Source organism: Vespula vulgaris, chromosome 9 (assembly GCF_905475345.1).
Source record: "Vespula vulgaris chromosome 9, iyVesVulg1.1, whole genome shotgun sequence".
NCBI lineage: Eukaryota > Metazoa > Arthropoda > Insecta > Hymenoptera > Vespidae > Vespula > Vespula vulgaris.
This window is the reverse complement of record NC_066594.1, coordinates 1013063-1033092: the sequence shown is the minus strand read 5'-3', so window position 1 is coordinate 1033092 and position 20030 is coordinate 1013063. Positions and strand designations below refer to the sequence as shown.

General features: G+C 33.1%; 1 long non-coding RNA gene across 1 annotated transcript; it reads left to right on the top strand.

Annotated features, from left to right (window-relative positions):
* Nucleotides 1–1431: 1431 nt before the first annotated feature.
* LOC127066354 (uncharacterized) lies at nucleotides 1432–18161 on the top strand. The gene is made up of 3 exons (XR_007782363.1): nucleotides 1432–1720; nucleotides 16700–17078; nucleotides 18024–18161. It is a non-coding gene; the product is annotated as an uncharacterized LOC127066354 (long non-coding RNA).
* The last annotated feature ends 1869 nt before the right edge of the window (nucleotides 18162–20030 follow it).

Genomic DNA, 20030 nt, shown 5'->3' with positions numbered 1-20030 from the left:
TCCTCCGTGTGGCCGACCTAGCCACCCTCTTTCCTCTTCTCGTCTCTTCGTTCTCTACCATCTCTTTCTCTCCCTCTCTCTCTCTCTTTCTCTCTCTCTCTCTTTCTCATTCTCTCTCTCACTTACTCTCTCATTCTCTCTCTTTCTCTCTTTCTCATTCTACACGCTAGTACTCAGCCTAGAACAGGCGAACCACCCGACGTCTGGAAAGGGGCCGATCCTTATTCCGCGAGTCGAATTTATATGCCCATCCTTGTACGTACGTGTGTACGTAATCTACTCGCGTTCCTTCCTCTGTATCGGGCACGTGGGAGGAGAGAAAGAGAAAGAGAGAGAGAGAGAGAGTGAATTTCGGTTCGAGGGGCGAATTTATGGCCTCACGGGGATCCCAGTCGAGTCCTCCGTTTGTCTCTTTCTCCTTCGTCCTCTCTTATTCCTTTCGAATTCCTCCCTTTCTACTTCGAGTTTATATCTTTCCTTCAGAATTCAACCCTTACCGTTTGTCTAATCGAAGCAGAATGAGATAAACGATGAAGGTACTCGCAGCTATGTTTATTATTAGAATACCTTTAGAATATCCCATTTTTGTTCTGCAAAGTTTGTTCCCAAGAGAATTCGAACCGTTCAATTATACAAATTTATTAGAAATTCTTCGTTTCATTACTTTCGCGATCAAATATCGAGAGCTGTAAACATGAGATCTTAGTTATATATGAAATTCCAATAACCGAACGTATCTAACAATGTTAGAAAAGAAATTTTCCGAATCCTTTGAATTACAATGTTTCATAAATATAATGCAGTTTTTTTTCTTCTTTGTTTTACTTTTTCTTTTATCTTTTTATATTATTTTTGAAAGAAACAGGATAGAAACCAGACGAATACATGAATATTGTATCTGTGCTCTCTCTCTCTTTCTCTCTCTTTCTCTCTCTCTCTCTTTCTGTATAAACGAACAAGATGTTTAAGAAAGAAAGAACGTGAGAAAGAAAGTTATATAGAAAAATAATTGGAGGAAAAAGGATGTAGCTAGAGGGACGCGCAGTCTCACAAGAGGGTTAACCGGAAAAAGGTGATTTTTCCACGCGCAGAATCGTAAAAATCCCGCGACGCGGGTTGTGAAGAGTAAAGGGATAGGAAGAAAGAGGGACAAAGAGAATGACGAGGGAGAAAAGGAGATAGAGGAAGAAAGAGAACGAGGAAGGGGCGGTCGATGAGGAGGGAGCGGTAGGAAGCAAGGAACGAACAGGGCCGAAAAATAAGGGCGAGGTCAGTTCGACGCGAGCCGCGGAAAAATTCGCGTAAAATTTTTACGTCTCTTCCTGTTGATTTCTCTTATTTCTTTTTCTTTTTTATTTTCTCTCTCTTTCTCTCTCTCTCTCTCTCTCTCTCTCTCTCTCTCTCTGTCTCTCTGTCTCTCTGTCTCTCTATCCATTTATCTATCTATCTCTCTATCTCTTTATTTCTCTGTCTCTCTCTCTCTCTCTCTCTCTCTGTCTCTATCTATTTCTCTCTGTTCCTACCTAATATATTCAAGATCATTTATCTAATCGCTAGACGTACGCATGCTTAATCGAACGAGCACGTTGACACGCTTTGGATATATTTAAACACATATATATATATATATATGTGTGTGGGATTGATACAAATACGGAATGGCTACATGCCTAACTCGTAAGGTATATTGAACCTATCTGAAGAAACTAAGGAATATCAGGTACTTTTTATTGATGTTACTTATTTTATTAGTCTTTTATTATTTTGTTAACTTGGAAGTTTGATAGGAAAAAATCTTGAGCATTGTATATTTATCAAGGAAACAAAGGTAAAAAAAATAACGTTTGTGTGCATGCCTATGTGGGATGTATATATATGTATATGTACTTATATATAAAATATAAATAATGCATTGATAAATAATTTTGATATATTTTTTTCTATTTAATAATGTAACAATTGCATTATTATCGGACATAAAAAAGAAGAAAGAATAATCATCTTTGATTTTTTTATTAATAATTATCTTTAATTCTATTTCGATCTTTTTTCTTCTTTGATTAAAGAAATATATATATATATAAAATATCTATATACAATTATCAAGTATCAAATTCCACATACAACGAAGGATTAACAGTAATCAAATAATATAGATATATCGTTTACGAGTTTAGATAGTAATAACATATTTGCAAATCAGACGCATTCCCACGCAATATTACTTTAGGAATAAGTTAAATAAATACATTTTGAAACAGACGTGGTCGTAGGAAATACATACATCACTCGTAATTATTCCGACGAAAGAGAAAATCGGTTTTGGTTTTGCATTTCCTATTTGTAGCAGAGAAACGCGTAAATATGTACATATGTACATATGTATTATACATAAGTACTGCATACGTTTGGTCGTCGATAGAATTCGATTCGTCGGAGACGCGGCCGCGGAAGGTGTCGCGGAGAAAAAACGAAAGATTGTGAACGTTTGAAAAGTTTGGCATTTGCCACAAGTGCCCTAACTATCTCGTTCGTGGAATTCGGAGAACGGTGATTATATGGACAGGACGCGAAATCTCGGCGGTCGTCGAAATTTGCGGAACGGACGCGACACTCCCTCGATGTCCAAATTCGCATTCCGACACAACCAACACCTACCTCTGACTACCCCTCCCTAATCCTCCTCCTCCTCCTCCTCCTCCTCCTCCTTCTCTTACACTACTGTCCCTCTCTTATAACCCCGCTTCACTGGTCTTTCTATCCAAACCGATTCAACACTAGTCCTCCTCCTCCTCCTCCTGCAGCTTCCTCACTCCTCATCCTACTGCCATCACCCTTCCCCTCTTTCACGCTGCAATCACCTCATGCACTTCTCTACATTTTGTCGAACACCCGAAGGCGACTCTTCACTGAAAGTATTTGCTTCTGGTCTCGCTATAAACGTCCGACTTCGAACACAATCGGAAATCTCGAACGAGTTAGTTCAATCGTTATTAATTTGTTATTACATTCTATTTTTTTTTTAACTTTCTTTCTTTCTTTTTTCTTTCTTTCTTTTTGATGATGTTAGGATATCATCGATAAATAAAAAAGCTTGTGATTTTTTTGTATTAGTTTCATGCATTTATTTGCGCCTGTTTATGTATCGATTGTATTTACGGTCGGATGATGCTCTCTTTTTTTCTTCTTCTTTTCCTCTTTTCTTGTTAATCCCTTCAGCATGCTTGGTATAATGAATGATCTTTATTATTAACAGTAAAATTATAATCATGAAAGTTTCCTTTGATAGCTTGAACTTTCTTTGCTCGAGACCCTTTCATGAATATATTTTTATTATTCACTTGAATGAGTTTAAAAGATTACATGTAATCAGGAACGATTTTTACCTATAAATAACATTATTGTTAAGGCACGAATTTATAAATGCATGAAATCGACATAATATAAATCATTGAAATGTCTACGAATTAATTACCATTAGGAATAAATAAATATTATTATTAGAGAAGAAAATTTTCATTATATCAGTCGTTTCTTTCTTTAAAAAAAAAAAAAAAAAAAAGAGAGAAAAAAGAAAGAGAAAAAAGAGAAAAAAAATAGAAAAAGAAAGAAACAAGTAATACTATTAACATTTTTCTTCGATAGATTTCTTATTTTACAATATATTCTAATATTGTAAAATTTGATAAGAAGGACACGTTAAAACTATGCATAACGGAGAGAGACAAAGAAACAGAGAGAAAGAGAAAGAGAGAGAGAGAGAGAGAGAGAAAACGCTTCCAGGCTTAGGCCTGTGGAAAATGCGGGATTTCAATTTGTTGGAAGTTCCTCGACGTAGCGAAGGGTGTAAGGGGCGCCATAGTTCGGTGGCCCCACCCCTAACGCGCCGCTTCGCCGAGGGGTTCTCCTAGAATAGGGGAGGCTTGCGAATGATATAGGGGTGGCGACGCCATTTTGAATTAGCCGTGCTTAGAGAACGACCGAGAGAAAGCGAGAGAAAGCATGAGAGGGGGTGTAAGAGCGATGGAGACGCATGGTTTAAAGGGATATGGGGAGAGGGTAAAATTTTTATGAGAACCTTAGCAATGGTTGCCGGGTCGTCGAGTTTCTCGTCTCTCGAACTAAACTCTCTAAACGTGCTTTTACTGCCTAAACCCACGCACCTACTCCTTCTCAAGACGAAAATCGATTATGTCTCTCTCTCTCTCTCTCTCTCTCTCTCTCTCTCTCTCTCTCTCTCTTTCTCTTTTTTCTCTCTCTATTTTTCTTTATTTTTCACACAGGTTCCTTTAATCGTTGTCTTTATCAAAATTAAATTATCTCTTTTCTTCGATTTATTTATTATCAAAATTTAATCACAATTCGGATATAAATGTATTTTCAGACATTTCGACGATTCGAAAATTATTTCAAAATTCTGTTTATCCATGGAATAATGTTCGGCTAGATATATTTCTTTCTTGTTTCTCTTAATCATTGTAATATTATTTACTAATATTTTTTATCTCGAATAATGCGACCATAATATCTATTGAATTTTCTCTCTCTTTCTCTTTTTCTATATATATATTCTCTAAATAATATCTATTGTTATAATAAATTTATTATTATTAATAAAATGTTTAATGTAACGTCTATCATTCATGTAGAAGGAAATACTAAAAATAGTTTTACACGAATTCATAAACGCACGAAATAATTCGCGTTCTCTACGTCTGGAAGTTATTACACGGGCTTATATCGAACGAAATCGATCCATATGAATGCATATGTATTCTTCGTATTTATTTCATTTGCAATCGTACGAAATCGATCCATATGAATGCATACATATTCTTCGTATTTATTTCATTTGCAATCGTACGGTCAAATAAAATGATATTTACGTTCTAATTGATCATACACCTACAATTTATTATTCATCCTAAAAGGATTTCGTTATAAATATTTTTTTCCAAAAAGTAATGACATTGCTGATTAACTATCAAAGTAGTAAAATTTATCCAATAATTTTAACGACAATGACGTATATTACGTCTCTAAATCGCGAATTGAAACTCGATGATCGTTTCGTGCGTCACGACTCATTTGATCCGCTGCAATTCTCGTGACAGAGTATCGTCTGTCGCGTTAATTTTAAACTTTATTAGCGTAGCGGGTCCGTCACATTCAGTCGAAATTAGTGGCTATTATTTTTGTTGGCCAACAATAAGCGCTAATGGGATTTAAGTTTGTAGATATTTATTCATATGGACGTATTATGATCGCGACAATATTCCATAATTACATTCAGAATATGAATTAATTAAAATACCCTTTATTAATATTAATTTAAAAATTTTATCTCTCTTGCAATCGATTAAAATTTATGCGTTTTTAAAAACAGTTTTTATACGTCTAGTGTCGCCGTCAATTTGATTTCACGTTAACTAAATATTTTTATTAATTATTAGCGATAAAAAGATAACATTTTTTTTCGTTAATTCAATGTAATTTTTAAATGCACAAGTGCTTCGTAAAATGTAGCAAACGTTTCTCAAATAATTCCAAAGTTTATTTACAATCTAATACAATAATAGGATTCGAAAAATTATTTTTTTATCGTCTTGATAAGATTTCGTACAGTTTCGTCGCCCTCTATATCATATATTATTACCGATAGTTAAAAAATAGTAAACTTCTTTATCGACCAAACGAAAAAATATTTGTAAGATCGCTTAAAAACTATACGATACTGGCATAGATGTCACGCCACGCAATTTCTACGAAACGGATAAGGCAGGTCTCTTTTATATCGCGAAATAATTAATCCAATAATTTTTAAATGACGAATTTGCCTTGGTAGTTATCCAAAATTATCTCAAAATAATGTCGTATAATTTTTCGTATAAAAATTACACGTAGGTTTAAGTTTCAGACGATTTCCATTGGCAAAACAAATCGTAAGAATTAGTGAAATCTATATTAAAGAGCAGCAAACTAATTATATAATGGGAAAAGAAAACGAGAATTAAATGCATCGCGAGTGCATAGATCAAGAGGCTTGTAAACTGCCCTTAAATTTTGCCCGCTTTAAGCAGGGTGGCTATGCGAAAAATCTATGACCCGGCTTAAAAGTGGCGTTTCTAATTGCACAACGTGCTCGCCGCTACACACCAACCAGGCCGTTAAAGTAAATCTCACTTGAAAACGTTCGTTAAATAGAAAAGTGAAAATAGAAGAAAAACAAAGACTATTCTCTCGATAAATACGACAAAATACGATCTAATCGACGTAACTGAAAAAAAAAAGGGAATCTTCTTGTTCTTCGTTTTTCTTTCGATGAAGACGATAATTGATAATATTAAAAAAAAAAAGAAAAAGAAAAAGAGAGAAAGAAAGGAAACAAAGGCTTGAGAAAGGATAAAAAAGAAAAAGGAATATGCGCAATAAAAGAGATAGATTTTCCATGAAAATTTATTAATTTGCCGAAGTTCGTTGACGAGAGCGATAATGGGCCCCGAGTTGCTTTTGGCCTAACCTCGTTCCTTTTTAAGTTTTAAATAGTTTCACGCGAGTTTTAATTAGGAAATTCATCCCACCATTCGCCGTTCCCTCCAATCGTCTCTCTCTTTCTCTCTATTCCTCTCTCTCTATATATATATATATCTCCCTGTCTCTCTCTGTGTTACTTTCAACGAACGCTCACCCTCTAAAGGAGAGGACAAGAGCTGGAACTTGATGACGGATAGGGGTAGCAAAAAAGAAAAAAAGAAAAAGAAGATATTTCCCTCGAAACTTACTAAAATCTCAGAAAATCATTACAATTTTTTTCTTTCCTTATTTCTTTTTTTTTCTCTTCTACTCCTATCGTTTTTCTATCCATGATAACAATCTCTATTATTAAAGCAAAATGACGTAATATATTTTACTATACTTTACTGCACGTTCTAATTAATAATTGTCCACAACCAGTATGTTTTACCATGACGTTACTTGACGTATAAAATACGCATTTGCATATAAAATAATATGAAAATCTAGAGATAATAACAATAAAAAATTTCTTCAAAAAAAAAAAAGAAGGAATAAAAAGTGAACAAAAACATATAAGAAAAACATATACTAATACCATAATACGTGCGACGATACATCATTAAATTTGACCGAATCATTCGCGTGAGAAGAACTTGTATTCGGAAATCGTGAAATTTTGTTAATTTTATCTAAGAACTGATCGATTAAAACTCACCGATTGTTAAAACCCGATATTTTCGAATATAATAGATACGCTAAATTAGAAATACAATATTTAGTATATTTCATTAAAAAAATATAATGTTTAATAATTTGTTGTTTCAAGAAATACGATATCTCATATTCCCTCTTTACGAAATATAATATTTATTATTTTCTGTTTACGAATTAAAATATTGAATAGATATCTTTTTCGTTTTATTTAATGTTAATATAACGAATAAAAATAAGTAAGTAAGTAAGTAAGTAAGTAAGTACATTACATCGGCTTAGAATAGAACGTCCATAGTAGATAGATCGTAAACATGGTCGAACGATTAAAGGAAGAACATACGACCGTAAAAAAATTTTACTCGTTCGCGAAAAGTTACGTTCTAAGAAAACGGCATTAACGAGGTCCAAGTCGTCGTGAAATAAATACTCGAGAGAGAGGTCGCGTTCCTTATCGCGCGTTTCTTGCTAAAGCGAAGAAGGAGAAGAAGGGAAAAAGCGAAAAACTAGAGAAGAACACTAAGAGAAGAAAGGAGAAAGAAAAAGAAAAAGGAAGAACAAAGGAGAAGATAAAGGAGGAGAAGAAGAAAAAGAAAAAGAAAAAGAAAAAAAAAAGAAAAAAAAGAAGAAGAAGAGAGCGAAGCGAGCGTAGAAAAGTAAAGAGAGAAACGTAAGGGTTTCCTTGAGCCGAGGCGTCTTCATTGTATTCCGTGTGGCCGGTAGCATCGATCGTCGTACTTTTTGCTTTTCCCCTTTTCGCTTTGATACGTCCCGGCCAAGAAAAGAGAAAGAGAAAGAGAAAGAGAAAGGAAGATAGGGAGAGAAAGAAAGAGAGAAAGAGACACACACAAAAAGAGAGAAAGAGAGAGAGAGAGATCTTCGCTTTCACCTCGCACGCTCCTCCAAAGCTTCGCTGCAACGAAGCAGTCACCCCTCCAGACGCAACCCCATTCGCCGTTTACTTTATTCTTATCTGAAATATAGCAAGAGTGTGAGAAGGAGAAAGAAAATGCGAGGGCGATCGAGCGAGAAGAAATAGAACTTCTATCCTCTTTCTTCTTCCTTTTAAACTACCCCTTTCTCTCTCTTTTTCCTTCTCCCTTTATCTCTATTCCATCTCTCCTACCCCCTCTTTTTCCCTCTTTTTCCCTTCCTCGAAAGGGTGGGTCACCATCGCCACCCACTTTTCTTACTCGACTTTTCTCCTGACTCGCGGACGTTAAAGGTGGTAGGGAAAGACGTTGTAGGGGAAAAAGTACGAAAAGAAGGGATGAAAAAGTGGGGAAGATGAGAGGGAGAGATTGAGAGGGTGGAAAGAGTCTGACGATTTTTAGGGGTTGTTTTACCTTTCTCTTTCTATCTCTATCTCTCTCTCTCTCTCTTTCTCTCTCTTCAGGAAAAGAGGACACTTGTAAATGATAGACTAAGCTCAATTGTTAACATATTGTTTAGAAGAACTTTCTATATTATGATCGTAGTTTACGATGGTGTTAACTTTTATTAATTTTCTTTTGACTGGCCGTTTCGATGAATTATTTAAATCGATTCCTAGGACCGTCGTACCTTTTCGATACAAACAACTTCTTCGTTTAACCGAACTAAAAAAATTTGTCTACTGCGAATTTACGATTTATTAATTATGATGTATAACATAATTTTTTCGATCGATGTAAATTTTATACAATCGACAATAAATTCGACTGAATTCAGAAATGATATTAATTGAACAAAAAAAAGAAAAAGAATTGATCGGCTCGACGAATCTACGTTTCTTAACGTTAAAATTTATTCGGTTTCAGTTTTTATAAAACATTCAAAATAAGATTGAAAAGAATTAGACGTATGGTATAAAAAAGGACTATAAAAAGGGACTGAGTAAACACTGACTAAACCGTTTCAGGTCGTATATACATTGATCGAAAAATTTTTTTATTATTCGTTCTTAAACAACCAAAACGATTCCTTCGCTTTTAGGAGCTAAATGTTACCTTCTTTTACTTTTCTTCGATACGAACTTCTGCGACTGGTTACGAAGGGCTCGCCCTTCGAAGTTTACGACAGCATATTCCCGAGTTCATTCTTTATCGTCCTCCACTGGGCAGACGTTTTTAGAAGGACGTAAAAGAGCCGAACGACGGTTTAAAACCGCAGATCAGCGTAGGGACTACTTTTTACTACTATCACTTTTATCTTTCATCTTTATCCGCTTTTATCTACTTTTATCTCGAATTATAATGACGCATCTATGATCTCATTTTGCTTTAAAGAAAGATGAGTGAAAAAGAACAAAAAAAAAGAAAAAGAAAAAATACCTATATTACAACTATGTGAATTAAACTCGTCTCGCGTTCGAAACTCGTTTCTTTTTTTCTTTTCTTTTTTTTCTTTTTCATTTTCTTTTTTTGATTCTTTTAAAAAGAAATAAAATTCTTTTTGACTTTCGAAATAACTTACGTAACTCTTCGTCACTTATAATCAAATTAATCTTTAAAAAAACCTTTGAAAATATTTACGAAGAGAATGTTCATTTAAATGTTATCTCGAGAATTTTTATTATTTTCATTACGAAATTTTCTCATTCGATTTAGTCGATGTAGATCAACGTTAATGCCACGTCAGCGAGATTATACGCATGAGAATTGATTGTAAGGAAGACCCTTCTAGAGTTTTGCGAAACCTTTTGAAAGATGGAGTCGATTAGAAATTCAAAAAGAAATATAAAAAGAAGAAAAAAGATACAAAGAAAAAGGTTTTCGGCTGTCCAAAGTACATTTCGGTTTACAAACCTGTTTTACGATAGAAGACTTTTCGGTCCTTTCTTGTCCGACCTTTCTCCTTCTTTCTCTCTCTCTCTTTCTCTCTCTCTCTGTCTCTCTCTCTCTCTCTCTCTCTCTCTCTCTCTTCCTCTTTTTCTCTTTCTCTCTCTTTCTATCAACCCTTCGTACTCTTGCCCCAGTAACCTTTCGGTAAGGTACTTATTCCTTACACAAAACGTTCCTTACCTTCTAACGTCGATGATAATTTATTCGAAATATTTCGAATAAGAAAAAGACTTGTAACTTGTCGGTTGAAAACGAATCGAAATTAACTAATCAAATAACATTTGTAAAAATTGTTAAAAATCCTTATTAATACAATAAAAGTATTATTAATTTATTATTTGAAAAGAGAAAGAGAAATTATTGGTTGCTTCGGATGAAAATAAAAAAAAGAGAAATAAACAGAAAGGAAAACGGAATAAAAAGACAAACTTTATCGAGGACGAAGCTCCATTCGGGAATGAAAAAAATATATAAAAAATAAAAAGAGAGATCTAAAAAAAATTTTTTAAGCGATCTCTCAAGGTTTTGATCACGGAAACTGATCACGTTTTCCAAGAAGTAAGAAAGAGACCGAACAGCTTTAAGTGACGTAAAAACAAAGCCACGAAAGATTTATGACACGATCAAAAAGCTTTTATTATTTTCTCTTGGCCGCCCCTGGCTACGTCGTCATCTTTTGTTTTTGCTTTCTGCGAGGTACCTTATGACGTCATAATTTATCCAGAAAACTATTATCCCTTTTCAAGACATTATTTCACGGACACGAAACGTTCGAACGAATAATGCCTCTTAGATCTTATTTGTTTCGTTATTTCATATCATTATATATATATAGTATAGAATATATATGTATGTATGTATGTATGTGAATTTTTTTTTCTATCAAATAATATAATGTACATTCATAATATCGTAAAGTACGACATATAATACGATGATTATCAAAATCCTTAAATAACCGGTGTTAACGAGATATCAAATGTTCTCATAAACTGTCATTAACTGTCGAATATTTTACGAATTCATCATTACGCGTCATAATGCAAGGACGTAAATAATAACAGTAAAATTTATTATGCATTCGTAAAGCATGATGCAAATATTAATAACACGTATACATATTAAAATATCCATATATGTGTGTGGCTAATAACTATTATTAGAACGGCCGTAAAATAAAATTTGATAAGGACAGCCATAAAGTAAAATTTGATAAGAATTTCAATTGCGTTATTGGAATAGTTCGACGTTGTAAAAAAAAGAAAAAAAAGAAAGAAAAAATACGAGAAAAAAGAAAAAGAAAATACATACGATATCTCGAAACGAAAGCTATAAGATTTAAGCTAATGATCAATAATGATCAATTCGTTTTAAGATATCCGAAAAATGATCATTTCTATTTCGTTTCTCGTATATACCAATGTACAAGTGAAACCTTAAAGCAACGTCGTCGACGACGGCGACGACGACGACGACAAGGACGACAGTGAAAGCGTTTGGTAGATAATTGAAAAGCTAAGCGACGGGAAAATTGCGATCGGAGGGCAACCAATCGTCCGTGAAAATTGAAAAACTATTTCGATCCGGCGCTACTCTCATTGGTTGGACTATCATCAAACTCGATCTCTCTTTCTCTCTCTCTCTGTCTCTCTTTCTCTCTCTCTCTGTCTCTGTCTCATAAAGTCCATATAAATGATAATTTGTCATGAAACGAACGATAATACGAAATACGAAAGGATTAATGAGAGATGACATTATCTTATTAGAGATATCCTTGAAAATGATCACTTGAATTTTTATTAAAGATTTAAGTTAAAAACGTTCCTATGTATCGATCGTCAAAACGAAAAAAAAAAAAGAGAATAAAGAAAAGAAGGTATTGTCGTTAATCTCGGACAAAGGATCGTTAGGGGCAGCTGCTCTTAAAATTCTACCCTCGACGACTAAGAATTTTTCAAAGTGTCCCCTTCCTCTTATTTTCAATTTTTTTTTTCTTTTTTTCTCAAACTCGGTCAGACGAATTAACATACTGGTCAAACGTGTGCCGGTCCACGTGGTCACGTTATCCCTAAGCGTAATACATCTACATACCTACCTACCTACCTACCTACATATCTACCTACCTATCGACCTATCCCATAAGCTATCTCACTTGCAGTTTGCATTACTTAGTTTTACCGGGAACGAGTAGTTGGTAGAAGCTCGTAGCTTCATTCATAAAGGAGTCGTTTACGTGATCTCCACGTTTGTATTCATTAAATATAATCGAGTGAAACTAAAAGAGTTAAGTGTAAATAAGGAACAAAACAAATGTCACAATTATTAACATAATTCTGTCACTATTGCGTCAGATTCTTTTTGATTACAATACAAATCAATTAATCCATAAATAATAAACTATCTTATTGTTTCTCTAAGAGCTATAATTTTGTGTTGTTTACGACGAAGTTGTAATCAAACATTGTGATGGTTTTTTCGTGTCACGTCTCGTTGTTATTGTTGTTTTTCTTCCTTCTTTTTCTTTTTCCTTTCTTTTTTTTTTTTTTCTTTTTGTCTCTTTTATATAATATAACATCGACCTTAAAAACGTTAGCAAGAGCTCATTGGATGCATTCATTAGAACTGATAATTGATCTAATAATCGAGGTAAGGTATAATATAATAAAATAAAATATATTGAGGAGATAAAATTTGAAATACAAATTAAGCGTGTATACAGATACGTGCATTTGTGGTAAGGTCGACGTGTGTTCCCAACCGAGTACAAAATCACATACGCCAGTTGAGCAGTCGTGGAACGGATAATATTGTATTTGCATAGAGGCTAACGTAGAGCATCGTGGTACACGCACATCCACGACGTAATTTAATATCCTCTCGATCGTGATCGTACGATCAGGCGACTCGATGTGAATTAATTAAATTCCATCCTGGATGGAAAGCCTTCGGCTCACTCGTGTAATTACGCGTTTCGTCTCATTTGCGGGATCATTAAATTATCTAAATTCGAGAGAGCTCGTCGTACTTCTCTCGAATGCATATATTCTACCTCCCAGCCACGAATCGAATTTATAGAACAAGTCGCGACTCTGTCCTTTTGTTTGTTTCCTATTCCAATGAAACACGATCCTATAAAATTTTTTTCCATCGAAGAAGTCTTTAAAATCTCTCTCTCTCTCTCTCTCTCTCTCACACACACACACACACACTTTTTCTCTCTTTTCTCATCTTTTTATCAAGTTCTCTCTACTTTAAGATGATTTAAAATTCCACAGAAGAGAACGGATATATATCTTTTCGAACGAGTTATTGCAACGATAACAAAAAAAAGAATAAAGAAAAAAGTAAAAACGTTTGAGCTCGTCTTCCTTAACAATACTAATTTGTCTAAAGAAACTTTAAAAATACAAAAGAAGAAATGTCAAATGATAATGAGTATGCATAATCTCAATTGATCAACACTTTGATGACGTTATATCGTTATCTTTTTTTCTTCTGGATATATACTTAGATACGCATAAATTACAAAAGAAGATCTTGTAGTAGTAATAGCTCAAAGGACATTCTATTCAAATTACCGATTAAATATCAGTAGTTATGCTAATGTTTTGAACTCTGTACTAAGCCTATCGGCGAACAAACCGCTTATTTGTTCATATGCAACTTTCTTTGATCCATTATGATAATAATATAACTGGTGTTCGAAATAAAACGTGACATAATTTTTATTTTGTTAATGTAGTAACGTTTCGTAATATGAAAAATTGTTCGGACTAATTTTATATGATTTCAAGGGGATATTATTGTGTCATTCATTGTTTTTTATTTGGTTCAAGGTTTTAAGATCAATTTTGTTTTTGTAAACAATAACCTATGCCATTTATAATGATGCGATTGCACGTATTATTCGTGAAAAAAGACAAAGTCATTTTTTGTTAATAGATTTGTTTATTCATCGCACAATTTTTCGAAATATTTAACATAATGTCTCAACAATTTTTAAGGAAAATTACGAGAAATGAAATATGTTTATGTTTTTCAAAAAATATATCATCTATCGTTCGCGAATTTCTTAGCTTTGTTTATTTATTTACACTTTGACATTTACGATCACACTAACATGCACGCACACATATGCACGTACATAGATTCGTATGAAAAAAAGTAATGAGAAGAGATAATGAATATGCTGATTAAACATATCGTGTTTTCCACACAATAATAAAAATGATACTTACTCAATTAAAATAAATTATTTTTACCTCATATTTTTCCTCGAAAGCTACTGGTTATTGACGTTTTTAACTTGCAAAAGTATAAAGATATTTTTGTTAAATATTTGAAAAAATTGAAGATGGATCGAAAAATATTTCAAATAAAAATTATTTATTTTTACGAAGATTATTTGTTTTATCGTCATTATAAATAATATTGGTTACCATTTAAAAAACAAAGTGGATCTTAAAATAACCTTGAAACTTTCTATCAGATAAAAAACAATAAATGGCATGATAAAAAAACAATATGCCCTTGAAATCGAACAACCTATTTCAGCAATTTATCTGAAAATGTTTCCGAGGTCAAAATTTGTAACGGTGTTTTTTGAATATTCGGTTATCTATACAAATTAAACCAAAATTTTAAATCGATTTGGGTTAAATTTTTTTTTTCTTATACAGAATAAAACAAAAATTTCTAAGTGATTTTAAAAATCGATTACTCTTCTTCGTAACACTTTCGACTTATTCTTTTTTCAAATTGTAAAGAAGTTCCTAGACTTGTAGTCTTGTATAGTCTAAAAAAATAAAATATTTAACTTAAAAAGTCTCGAAAAGGAGTCGTAATCGATTTTTAAAATAACTAAAGGAACTTCTGACTCGTCCTATAATATTAATGAACTACAACGAGGAAATATGGGTCAAGTAATACCGGTATATTTATAGCATCATTATATATATATATATATATAATACATTTAAATGAACTCAATTTGTTTAGTTATAATAAATGATTTTGTAATTACAATGGTGCTATATACACACACACACACACACATATATATATATAAATTAATATAATAAATTAAAGAAAAAAAAATATATATGTATACAATATTTCATATATGAAAGAACACTTAAAAAAAGTATTTAATATAAAACTCAATATAATTTTATTCACTATATAATTTTGATTCTCCTACACGATAAAGTCTCGTACAAAAGCTCTATACCAAAAAGAGATGAGATCTTTACCATTAACGAATAATTCTGACGGAACTTCGTAAATTTGCGCGTTTCGTTAACGCGAAACGGCACCTATACTTTTCCGTGAACGCATCCCAGACTCGGTCGTTCCGGTAAAGGCAGTAGAAAGATAGGTAAGTAGTAGGTAGTATCTCAATTATCTTGATTAGGCAGAAACTCGTTAAAACGAGGATTGAGCGCATTCATCGAACGAATTGAAAGCGCGCATTTAAACAGAATGCGAACGTGTTCGATTCTGACGTGAGAGAGAAACAGTTTCTTTTTCCTTCCTTCTCTCTGTCTCTCTCTCTCTCTCTCTCTCTCTCTCTCTCTCTCTCTCTCTCTGCTTCTTTCTCTCCCTCGTTCTCTCTTTCTTTTTCTCTCTCTGTTTCTCTCGCGAGTTCGCGCGCGCGTCTTCTTCATCGCTCTTTTATTTTCTTCCTTTTTAAGCGTCATTTTCTTTTACGGTCAGAAGGATTCGCTTGAAGTTTTTGCTTCGACGCTGCTCAGAAAAGTCTGCGGAAATGGAAAAGGTAGAAAGGAGTTGGATGTGGGGAGTAGGTAGGGAGAAGTAGAAGGTGGGCAGAGGGTGGTGTTGCTGGTGGTGGTGGAGATGGTGGAGGGTGATAGGCAGGGAGAGGTGAAGAGTGGAAGCGGACTCGCGATTTCTTGCATACCTTTCGCATTACTAGCCCCATCCTTCTGAAAAGAGAAAGAGAGAAAAAGAGTGAACGAGAGAGAGAGAACACAAGCTCTCATTTGCTTTTCCTTTCCTCCTTTTCCTCCTTCTGTTCTTATACCCCGGCTCGTTTCTCCGCTCTCTTGTCTCTTTTTCCTTCCAACCCCTTGTAGCCTCCTTCCAACCCACCTCCCAACCTCCTCCTCCTCCTCCTCCTCTTTCTCCTCCTTCTCCTCCTTCTCCTTCTCCCTTCTTTCTATCCTTTCGACTCACTGCCTCTACCTCCTTCTCCTTCACCGTTCGAGCAATAAAAACAAAGACGAGCATTTTCTCCGACTCGAAGAAACTCAAGTTGGAGGCACAGCGTAAATACTGCGATGTTAGTCGGTCAATACCTAGTGAGGCATTAAGAGGGAAAAATAATACCTCTTTTCCGACATCGAATAACTTCGTACCAGAGCATTTTCTGAGAAATTAGAAAGAGACAGAGAGAAACAGAGAGAGAGAGAGAGAGAGAGACAGACAGAAATAGAAAGAGACAAAGAGAGAAAGAGAGAAAGATAGACAAAGACAGAGTAGAAAATAATCCTCCGGTTATTTTAACCGCGACTTAGTCTAAACTTACTTGTTTACATTTTAACCAAAAATTATCACAGTTTTCCAAGAAGGAGGAAAAAGAAATATTCTCTTTCTTTTTTTTTTGCTTTTCATTTCTTTCATTTTTACAGTATCCATCCGTTCATAGAGAGATATACCGACATTTTGAAGAAATCGAGAGCCATCCTGTCGATGGCATTGAATAGCCCAACCCATTTTTCTACTACGTCGCCAGCAACCTCGATAAGAAGGTAGACGACGGAAGAGCAAAGGGGATAAAGAGGGGTAGAGGAGTGGTAGAGCAAAAGAGAAAGAATTCGCTGGGGGTGAGACAATGGAAAAAGTACCGCCATCTTTAATTCCGTACCCAACCGTCGCTCGAGCGATACCCCTCGTCCACCCCCTTAGTCCACTACCACGACTAACCCCTCTCTCACTCTTGACACCATCTCCCCTCCTCCTACGACTGAATGAACGAGCTTGGCCCTCGGAGCAAAAAGAAAGAAAAAGGTAGGATCGATAATCTCTTCGGTACACGGGGGAAGACGTTACACTTCTTTCAGAAGATTCATTTACGAATGAAAGAGTTTAAAGTCTGCTTTTTAATTGATTTCACTGCATCTCTTTTTTTCTTTTGCATTTTTATACATGCATTTCTCTCCCCTCTCCGATATCTCCCCGCTGTCTCAAGACGTTTCTTTCTTTTTTTATTTTTTTTCTTTCTTTTTTGTACCTCTTTCTCTATTTCTTGTTTATTTTTTCGTATCGCGCATCATTTTGCTCCGGATTTAATTAACTGTATAATTTGTAGAATTAATGAAGCTAATTATATCTCCCATTTATTCTTTGTAATTACCCGTGTTCTCCGATTTGCAATGACTTCGATTTTATTATTGGATGCATATACGGTAATATATAAAATAAATATTAAATATAGAACGGCGATAAAAGTGATAAAAGTATATTTCGGTTAAATTTTCAAATTTATTCGTTTAACATTGTATTATTAACGAATAAAGTAAAATAGGATAAATATTTGGGATGTTTGATCTGAAATTGTAATGAATGTTAATTAGTTATATTTCGACGTTTGGAATTTTCAAGAACGTTACCTCTCTTAAAGGTATACGAGAACCATCTACTGGTATGTCCAAGGATTACAACGAATTTCGAGTTTGAAATAAGTTTTTATCATTATTTATCGTCCAACCATGAGTATAATAAAATTTAATGGAGAAGAACTATATTCTATATTGATCATATGAATTTTTAACGATATAAATTAACTTATTTCAATTGAATTTTATCCTATCAATATAATGCTAATTTATTAAATAAAATAAATATATTTTAATCGATTCAATAGAATCAAATAAAACACTGTGTTATTATTGTTAACGATTTTGCAAATATTCTATTCTTTTTTCTTTTAATTTTAACATTTAAATATTCCAGCAAACTGTGTCGATACAAACGATATACTACTTTACCGAAGCACCACTATTCCACGAAGGTACAAGGTCCTTATCAGCGAAGGTTTAAGAGACTACATTTTTTTCTACTCTGTTTTTAATAAAATAATATAATATTATATTAAATAACTATCTATCTTTTTTCTATTGTGAATTAAATACTCACGCATCACCAATCTATATAAAATATGTAATAATAAAAAATTTATATGTTCGTCAATGTCATTTTATTTATCTTATAATTTCCTCAAATTGAATATTTTTATAAATATTTCAAATGTAAAGAAAAAGTCTTGTCATTGAATCAACGAACGAAGAAAAGAAAACAAACAATGGGGACATAGGTACATATCTACGTTTCTTTATTATTTTCAGTTATAAGACGATGGCAATTGCATAGGTTTATTTGCGTAACGACCAAGAATAAAAGATTTCTGAATTACGTAAAAATCATGTCGTATAATGAAAACCTTTCATATAGCACAGATTGCATAAGAGGTAACTTGATCAATCCTATAAATGCATACGTTATATCTACTTCCGTGAATAGATAATAATGGACATTCGCCGAGCAAGGAAACGATCAGACATTGATCGATGGCAATTAATATAAAAGATTTGTTGTAAATTAATACAAGTAAAAAGAATAAATCTACATATTTCTCTCTCTCTCTCTCTCTCTCTCTCTCTCTCTCTCTCTCTCTCTTTCTCTCTCTCTCCCTCTCTCTTTTTCCTCTTCCTCTCTCTATATTTTTTTGTAAAAATCAAAAGAAAATATATATATACTTTTTCTATTTATTATAAAACTAGTAAATGAAAAAAAATCAAGATCAGTAAGGAGATGGGAGCAGTTTATTTTCCGATATGAAAAAATACTAAATAATGATCTATTAACGCTATAAAAACTCTGTTAAACGTAATAAAAATAAACGTATGCGTCGACCAATATCACATTTTCATATTCTAATTCTTTGAAGAAAACATACTGTATCATATGTAAAAAACGTATAATTATAACGAACATAAACGATTTGACTAACAAGTGAAGACTCGTTCGTCCAGACTTCATAGTTAATAATTTGTATTTATCAATTTCTTCGTATTCCGATAGAAGATGAATTACTATGTACACTTTTATTACTACCTGCTATATTATAACAACGAGAAAAAAATCTACAGTATCAACAAATAAGTCTTGTTGTATTATCTGAGAAATACGAATGATCTTTCTAAAATATTACTTTTTGTATTGTTATGTTATGCAATAAGAAAGAAAAGAAATAAAGAAAAACAAGAAAAGTTAATATCTTATATACGTTTTATATCGATTATTTATAATACGTAGAAAACTATGATAATTAGTTCCATTATCTTTATATTAAATTTAACTTTTAATATGTATATATATATATAGTAACATATTTAGTAACATTAAAGCGATCGAATAAATAGAAAATAATATATATATATATATGAGGAACGAGTCATTTAAAACTAATAACGTGAGTATTTTAAATAATTTTGATGATAAAAAAATAAAATTAAAAATTAAAGGTCGAATATATTCAATTCGTATGAATCGAATGAATATAACCAAGGATCAAAATTTTAATCCGTTTTTGGAAATTAACATAGACATTTATCTAAGAATGTTATTTCGTTCCTTTTACAAATGTTGTAAATCAAATTAAAGCCAAATTAGAAATATAAATTAAATTTCTCTTATTACAATCATTGCAAATGAAAGTAATTACGTACGTATGTCTATTTGATGTCATATGTTCTTTCAAATTTTATCTATAAAACAGATGTTTTTACTGATTAACTGCAAAAATAATGAATAATTAATTGTTCTCAACTTTTTATTTCGCATTTAAAAATGATAAATGTAATTTATATGAATCAAGTCCGATTTCGTAATCATTTATCGCAATTTAAATTAAAATTCACGAGTATGAATTATCTAAATCGAACAGACCTCGTGCATCAC